Consider the following 9,701-nt stretch of genomic DNA (forward strand, 5'->3'; position numbering starts at 1 on the left):
AGAAGAGGGAAGATTTAGGTTGGATGTTAGGGGGAAGTTCTTCACTAGGAGAGTGGTTAGGTCCTGGAACAGGCTGCCCAGGGATGTTGTGGATGCCCCATCCTTGGAGGTGTTCAAGACCAGGTTGGACAGGGCACTGGGCAACCTGATCTAGTAAAGGTGTATGTTTGGTGGCCCTGCCAGGCAGGGGGATTAGAACTACATGATCCTTGAGGTCCCTTCCAACCCGGGTCATTCAGTGATTCTGTGATATGATGTGGAATACTGATAACCAGAAGTCATAAAACCGTGACATTATGTTAATATCTTCCAACCTGAAGTGTGTAACATTTGTACTTTTTTCCCCCACATAGAACAGCAAAGAATTACTGCTTAGCAAATTGCTTTTTTGATCTGTGTTGACCAAAGATGACAAAGCTCACATTCTTAAATCATTTATCAATACATGAGGATTTCTAAATTATTAACTAGTTTAATAATAGTAATCTGATATTAAACAAGATTAAACAAAGCAAAAACAGAGTGCTTCCCTTGGATCTAAACAGGCCCCATACTTCCAGATTGATTTGATGTTGTTCCCTTCTTCAGTGCTGATCCACTATGTTTGGAGGGATGCGTCAGTGCTTTAGGTTTTGCTCTTTTGGCCGCTTTTAAAACTGACTCAACATCAGTTAGAGCTGAGAATGAGAAAACTACTCATTCAGAGGGAGGAAGTCAGAACTGAGACATAGGGTAGAAGAATCTTCTCTCAGCTCTTCAAATTTTTTTTTTTTTTTTCCCCAGAGTTTACAGATGTTATACGTGTGTGTCTATTGTATCCTTCCAAAACCTGTGGACTTAAATATGTATTATTCCTTATTTGATGATTCCAGTGGACTATTGAGCTGGCTCTGTGTCATCAGAGTGCTACCAGTTAAACATCATCCATGAGAGACAGTAAGCGCTCATTTAGAAATCATTCTCCTTTATAGCAGTTTCAGGCTGCAGTCTTAAATGTGAATTTCATTAGCATAGATAATAAAATAATACAACAAGATACCATTTTTTTCTCTCCAGAATTCTTGGAGTAATAAAAAGAACAGCGGGCAGAAGTGTTTTAAATATATTAACTTTTTTTTTTTTTTTTTTTTAACTCTGCAAGCTTTTGTTCTCAAGAAAGAAAACTGCTGTTTCACTTCCCTGAAGCCATTGGTAATATGATGCAAAAACATCAGAGAAAATCTAATCCAAGATAGGTGCAGTCCCCAAGGGGATGTGCTCGTCTTTGTTTTATATTTCCATTGGAAATCTGGACGATTTTTGCATGCAAACATCTTATTTCATGGAGCTGCTTCTCAAATTGAGAGATTAGATCTAGCACAGTATAAAGGATTTTTCAATAAAGTGGGTTGCACAGTCTTATGTTTACAGAAAATTGATGCATCATCTGATATGTCTAAAATTACTAATTTATACTTCAGTAAAGCTGCAGGAATTTCAACCAGCCCCATTATCTAATCAAGAAAAATATTCCCACTGCATCTTGTCTTTAAGATAGCTGGTTGGAAGCAGTGTTCAGACTGCTATATATCACGATTCATTACAGCTGCAAAATAGGCTGATTTTTTTTTCTTTTTTTTTTCTTTTTCCTTGAGAAAGTTGTTTGTGAAGCTATTCATCATCCACAAAGTATTCTACAGTGCCTCAAAGGCTGCGAAGCAGTTATTAAATCTTAACTTTTGTTTTTCCTTCCCCACTGTTTTAATTTGCCATCAAAATGTATGTACAAGATATAATTGTTATTGTTGAGTGAATGGTAGTAGAACTCATTGCAGTAATGATGCTTGGCATGAGCCACAGACTATTTGTACATTCTGAGAGCTTCACAGCTCCCCATGTGCCAGAAATGTCCTGTTACTAGTATATCTTCCTTCACAATGGAAGCCAGATGAGTTTGCTCAGTCCTTGTTACCTCAGCACATTCAGTTCTATGAGTTAACTTGTGTGCAGTGGGGATGTGGGTGGAACAGAAGGGGAATGTCCTTATGGCAAAACAACATGAGTACAGACCTGTTGAGGGGCTCGCATTCAGTCCATAGTATCACAAGGCTGGCATCTCTTTCTGCTTCATGTGCTGAGCATGGCAGTGGGACATACATTCTACACATCTGGTGAGGCATCAGCATGGATAACCATTCCTTTGTCATCCCCTGGCTGCTTTCTATCAGGAGACAGTGCTTTGAATTAAGTGCTGCAAAGAGTTTCAAGATAAGGAATAGAAAGCCAAGTGTAAGCATTACTGAAAAGTGGGACAGGTGTCAGCAAAGGTCATGGCCCAGCATCTCTACAACATTGGGACAGCAAACCACAACATAGTGCATTTCATCTCCTGTTGAGTAAGAAAGATATGAAAAGTTTAATTAACAGTGGTGACCTTTTCTGTGGTACTTACCATGAGCAGATCTCAAAGGGTTTTGCTAATGAGTTAAGAAAAAGAGTACTTATCTCCTGAATTCCCATTTACCACTTGCACTGTCTCTTCCTTTCTGTTCATTCCTCTTCTCTGTAATATTGTGCCTAAGAGCAGCTCTCATGTGCTTGCAGGGCAGGACTCTTGATTCTCTTCCATGCTGGATGGGGCTTCATGATGCAATGAGGGCATTTTTCTGGATTTAGCTTTAAGAAATGAAAAGCTGATCCCTGTTCCCAGGGGTTGTAGTGAGAAGTGTATCTGAAGATCTCTTTCTAAGCATGTTTCTCATACCATTTTCATTTCAAGATTTCTAAAGCAAAAAAAAAAAAAAAAAGGTACCTTCTTTGACAGAGGATGGAGAGAAACTTAATTTGGAAGGAATCTCAATCAGCTACTCCTCTGAGGCTAACAGAGATGAAGGGATTCAGGCTGTTCCTCTCTTCTGTCAGCATTGGTGGCAGCCCCTTCCCTGTCCCACTGGAGGCTGCTGATGCTTTGTTCCCTGAAGGAGAAAGGCAAAGACTTGTATTTTTCAGTGCAACGCCACTGGTATTCTTCAGAAGTTCCATCAGTGAAAGAATTTGAGGTTAAATAAATGGGTACGGAAAGCATTCTGGTGGATTATTTCTATTTGTATTCATTGTTGGAGAAGGGGCTAAGAATCACTGTCCCAGTTCCCTCTCAGCTCCATCAAGAGCATCATCCAGGCCCTGAAACCAGTGCAATGGGCTACCCAGCAAGGCCAAACTGCGAACTGGGTTGTACAGTCAGCTGGACTCAGCTTTATTCCATTTGAAAGGTGGTCCTGGAGCAGAGGCTTAACTCACTGTCACTGTGCATCACAGCAAATGCAGGTCAGGTAGGAAGAGAAAATCCCAGACATCTCACTACCTGCCACTTCCCTGTTTCATTGGCTGTTGATTTATGGCATTGATTTATTTTTCTTCTTTTGTTGGAAGTATCTAAGTGTCACAGGTTACTTAGATTTACCTATGCCCGTGACAGGGGAAGCCACCACATAGGGCCCCCTGGGGCCTGGAAAGGAGGGGGAGAAGGGGAATGGGATAAAAACAGCGGCAATCTAAGGAGGAAAAACTTATTTTACTAAATATGATATCAAAATACAAGATAACACAGTATAATATAATTTAGGCTAACAAATCAAACGAAACAGAGAGAGAGAGTCCCCGAAAACCGAGAGGCCTACTGTGAACTCTAGCCGACACGGCTGGAACGCTTCCCACTCTCCGAGCAGTTCGAAAGAAGAAGAACACTCCAGCCTGGGAACAAGATTATATAGTGTCCTGGTCCCGTGACTCATCACTACCCTTGTTGTTCTCTGGGATATGTAGTCTTCTTCTGTGGACTGCACATTCAATAGAAGTATCCATGCTTTACATGATGTTATGATGTGGAATACTGATAGCAAAATTACAAAATTACAAAACCATGACATTCCACCCCTTATTCTACATTATTACATCATGGTTAATATATATACATATATATACACGTATGTAAAACTATGATAGCTAAATAGTAGAATTGCATGTAACATAACTAAATGTATAACTATAATAACTAAAATACACTACACATGCAAACATATATATATATAGATACATAAAATTATTGACTGCACTCCCCCAGCATCAAATTCCCTTGTGGTACACACTGAACATCCCCATCCTTCTGCATTACCCACCAAGTGCACCCAGGTCCCTGAGCAAAGACAGTTCCACGGACAGGTTTGCCCTTTCCAGAAGCTGGAAAGACCCAAACAGCTTTTCCCAGCATGTTCTTTACATGTACAACAGGGAGCTTATCTCCTTCTATAGTGTGTAGGGGGCTAGATTGGCTAGGACCATCATGATTGACAGATCCTCTAGTATTGACCAACCAAGTGGCTTCTGCCAGATTCTTCTCCCAGTGCTTAAATGTTCCACCACCCATTGCTTTCAAGATAGTTTTCAACAACCCATTATATCGTTCAATTTTACCAGAAGCTGGTGCATGGTAGGGAACATGATAAATCCACTCAATGCCACGATCTTTGGCCCAAGTATTTATAAGAGAATTTTTGAAATGTGTTCCGTTATCAGATTCAGTTCTTTCTGGGGTGCCATGTCGCCATAGGACTTGTTTCTCAAGACCTAATATGGTGTTTCGAGCAGTAGCATGGGGTACTGCGTATGTTTCAAGCCACCCAGTGGTTGCCTCTACCATGGTGAGTACATAACACTTACCACTGCGAGATCGTGGCAAGGTGACATAATCAACCTGCCACACCTCCCCATATTTATACTTTTGCCATCACCCTTCCTCCCAGAGATGTTTCATCCTTTTGGCTTGTTTGATTATGGCACGTGTTTCACAATCATGAATAATCTGCACAATAGCGTCCATGGTTAAGTCCACCCCTCGGTCTCTGGCCCACTTATATGTCGCGTCTCTTCCTTGATGACCTGAGTCTGTATAAAGATACAGCATTGGCCAGCTCTCCCGTTCAGCAACATCTAAGGCCAGCTGGACAGCTTTTACCTCTGCAAACTGACTTGATTCTCCTTTACCTTCAGTGGCCTCTGCAACCTGTCGTGTGGGGCTCCACACAGCAGCTTTCCATTTGCGATGCTTCCCTACAATCCGTCAGTGAATAGGGCATATTTCTTTTCATTTTCTGGTAATTTGTTGTATGGTGGGGCCTCTTTAGCACGTGACACCTCTTCTGCTGGTGATGTTCCAGACTTTTTATCTTCAGGCCAGTCCATGATTACCTCTAGGATTCCTGGACGATTGAGTTTTCCCATTCGAGCTCACTGTGTAATCAGCGTAATCCACTTGCTCCAGGTGACATCGGTAGCATGATGGGTGGAGGGAACCTGTCCTTTGAACATTCAGTTCAGCACTGGCAGTCGAGGTGCCAAAAGGAGCTGCGTTTCAGTCCCAACTACTTCAGAAGCAGCCCGAACCCCCTCATACGCGGCTAAGATCTCCTTCTCAGTTGGAGCATAGCACTCTTCAGATCCCTTATATGCTCGACTCCAGAATCCCAGGGGTCAGCCTCGGGTCTCTCCTGAGGCTCTTTGCCACAAACTCCAAGTGGGGCCTTTCTCTCCAGCAGCAGTATAGAGGATGTTCTTTACATCCTGTCCAGTCGGTACTGGCCCCAGGGCTACAGCACGGGCTATCTCTTGTTTAATCTGTTCAAAAGCCTGCTGCTGCTCAGGGCCCCATGCAAAATCATTCTTCTTCCGCATCACCTGATAAAGGGGGCTTACAATGAGGCTGTAGTTTGGAATGTACATCCTCCAAAAGCCCACCGCACCCAGGAAAGATTGTGTCTCTTTCTTGCTCGTTGGTGGAGACATGGCAGTGATTTTGTCGATCACATCTGTTGGGATGTGACGACGTCCATCCTGCCACTTTATACCTAAGAACTGAATTTCCTGGGCATGCCCTTTTACTTTGCTTCGCTTAATAGCAAAACCGGCTTGTAGAAGAATTTGGATTATCTGCTCTCCTTTTGTGAAAACTTCTGCTGTATCGCCCCACACAACAATGTCATCAATGTACTGCAGGTGTTCAGGAGCACCACCCTGTTCCAGTACAGTTTGGACCAACCCATGGCAAATGGTTGGGCTGTGTTTCCACCCCTGGGGCAAACGGTTCCAAGTATACTGAATGCCCCTCCAGGTGAAGGCAAACTGTGGCTTACATTCTGTGGCCAAAGGAATAGAGAAGAAGGCATTGGCAATGTCAATGGTGGCATACCATTTGGCTGCTTTTGACTCCAGCTCGTACTGGAGTTCCAACATGTCCAGCACAGCAGCGCTCAATGGGGGTGTGACCTCATTCAGGCCACGGTAGTCTACTGTCAGCCTCCATTCTCCACTGGCTTTATGCACTGGCCATATGGGACTGTTAAAAGGTGAGTGATTTTTACTGATCACTTCCTGATTCTCCAACTGGCGAATCAAATCATGAATGGGGAGCAAGGAATCCCTGTTGGTGCGATACTGCCGTCTGTGCACTGTCTTTGTAGAAGTCGGTACCTGCTGCTCTTTTACTCGTAGCAGCCCCACAACAGACGGGTCCTCTGACAGGCCAGGCAAAACAGACAGCTGCTTAATGTTGTCCATATCTACAGCAGCTATCCCAAAGGCTCATCGATACCCCTTAGGATCCTTGAAATGCCCCCTTCTGAGGTAATCAATACCCAGTATACATGGAGCCCCTGGGCCAGTCACAATAGGATGTTTTTGCCAGTCTTTGCCAGTGAGGCTTATTTCAGCCTCCAGCACAGTCAATTCTTGAGAGCCCCCAGTCACTCCAGAAATATGGATTGATTCTGTCCCTTCGTGACTGGAGGGCATTAGGGTGCACTGTGCACCGGTATCCTCCAGCGCCTTTTTTTCCTATGGTTTTGATGTGCCAGGCCATCGAATCCACACAGTCCAATAAACTCTATTTTCCCTTTCCCTCCCCTGACTGAGGGCAGGGCCCCTCTATTGGTTACCTGTGATGACTGGAGCAACTCCACTGGTGGTTGGTATGTCTAGTAGTTCTTTCACCCGTGCTCGTAGTGCAGAAGTAGGCTGATCATGCCACTTCCTCATGTCTTCTCCACGGTCACGTAGGTAGCGCCACATGGAAACACGCAGTGCAATCGTACTGTTGTTCCTTGCTCGAGCTGGGAAGAGTGTGCGTTTAATAGCTGAGACTTTTGATGATACAGGTGAGGAGTAGGACTGGAATACTTTGATCAGATCCTGCATTAGACCTGGTGGCCTGTACAAGGATTGACCTTCATCAGTCGTTTCTGATACTATTACGGGATCATTACGATTAGTTGATGGAAACAAATTCTTGTACATTTCATCTAGTCGGTCTTCTAGCCGTGAGATGGCAGAAACTGCAGCACACAGTTGGGGGAGCTGCTGATCAACGGTTTGAAGTATTATAATCAGCTCAACAACTTGGGGCCATCTGTCCTTGAATCCTCTAGATGCTGTTACCAATGACTGTGCAATTCTCTCTGGTGCTGTACTTGTGATTTTCTGCCACATGTCAGGATTGGCCCTCACTCTCTCAGGATCATGTTCGCTTGGATCAGGGTTGTACAACATTTCCACCATGGCCAATTCCCTCAGGTACTGGATACCTTTTTGGACAGTATTCCAACTAGTAATTTTAGGTTTTAAAGCATCCTTGTAGGGGTACCTTTCTCTCACAGCTTCTAACAGCCGCAATCAGAGAGTGGCAGCTCCATCCGAACATCTGCTAATCCCTCTGTTGATACCTGCATCTTGGGCAATGCTTCCTAGTTGGCGAGCTTCATTACCATCTAGAGACAAGCTGTTGGCCCCGTTGTCCCAGCAGCGAAGCAACCAAGCAAGGATACCTTCATCTTGACTCCGTGTAAACTCCTTTCTTGAGCCTTGGATTTCAGTCAGCTTCAAAGGTCAATATTTATTATAATATATCAATTATTATAAGTGATTTCCTCCTCCTCATCAGTCTCTTCTTCATGCCTCTTGGTTTTTCCCTTTGCTTTTTACGGTACTGCTCCATGCCCGGCACCTGGGTCTTCTGCTGCCCCCCTCTCTGCTTCTCCTTCTTTTCGTTCTAGACGCATGGACACCCGTTTCCATTTCTTGCCTTCCACAGGGGCAACTGCTATTGCTACTGATGCCTCCTGTGACTGATCAGAGTTAACTTGGGCTTGAATCTCAGATCAGAAACTCTCTCTCTACAGAATAGTATGATACAAAGCATGGTATGCATAAGCCAAACCCCACATAAGGTTTACCTCCTTAGATCTCTGACCCAAATACTCACTTAATTTCTCAGGGTTCCTTAGGTGTTCAAGAGTGAAATCCCATGACACTGCAGGTCCCCATGCTTCTAAGACTTTTCCTAAACCTTTCCATATTCCCTGCTAGTCATCATTCTCTGGTTCTGGAGGAGACTTCCGCATAGAACGAACGTATAGGATTACATATACATTCATTAATATTGATAACATGGATACAAGTATGAACCCTATCTCAGCTACTGAAAGGCGTGCGGAAATCTGAGAGTACAGCCTAAAAAAAAGCAGGTTTCTTTAGCCTGTACACTGGATTAAACATGGTGGTGTTTGTAAAATTGCCTATTCCATCTGGGATGCAAGTATTTGTAAGATTCGCAATTCCATCTGGGATGCAAGTGTTTGTAAGATTCGCAATTCCGCCTGGGATGTAGATGCCAAAATTCGGACCATACCACATCTCATATAAGTACCAGGCAGGTGTCTCCATCAGTATCCACCTTATTAGGCCATATACCTGCACAATTCCACAACACCAAATTATAGTGTTAATAGTTGACCAATACTTTGAGAAGATCATAATTGCTTTCAATCCCTTAAACAGAGCAACTGGGATGGAGAGTGGATTCATAGCTGGCAGGCTCTGTAAAAGTCAGAGCTAGCTAGCTTTGCTCTAAGGGAGAAAGAAATCCCTTTGTTACCTATACAAAAGTTAGATAGCAATACTGAGAATGTGCAGCTGCCCTTAATGTTGACAATTTGTCTGGTATTTCAAGGTCACATTCTCTGTGAGCAGCTACAAAAAGATAACACTCCCGTAACGAAGCTAACAAAGCTCTTTGAGAGCAAAGAGAGAGTCATTCTAAAAGCTAAAAAGCTCTATGCCTGCATTCTCCACCAAAAAATCTGTCACGGGTTACTTAGATTTACCTATGCCCGTGACAGGGGAAGCCACCACATAGGGCCCCCTGGGGCCTGGAAAGGAGGGGGAAAAGGGGAATGGGATAAAAACAGTGGCAATCTAAGCAGGAAAAACTTATTTTACTAAATATGATATCAAAATACAAGATAACACAGTATAATATAATTTAGGCTAACAAATCAAACGAAACAGAGAGAGAGAGTCCCCGAAAACCGAGAGGCCTTCTGTGAACTCTAGCCGACACGGCTGGAACGCTTCCCACTCTCCGAGCAGTTCGAGAGAAGAAGAAGAACACTCCAGCCTGGGAACAAGATTATATAGTGTCCTGGTCCCGTGATTCATCACTACCCCTGTTGTTCTCTGGGATATGTAGTCTTCTTCTGTGGACTGCACATTCAATAGAAGTATCCATGCTTTACATGATGTTCTGATGTGGAATACTGATAGCAAAATTACAAAATTACAAAACCATGACACTAAGATATAAGGAAAGTTTGTAATTCATCTCCTCCTGGTGT

This window comes from Coturnix japonica, chromosome 2 (assembly GCF_054131305.1).
Source record: "Coturnix japonica strain WE chromosome 2, WE-NBRP24, whole genome shotgun sequence".
Taxonomy (NCBI): domain Eukaryota; kingdom Metazoa; phylum Chordata; class Aves; order Galliformes; family Phasianidae; genus Coturnix; species Coturnix japonica.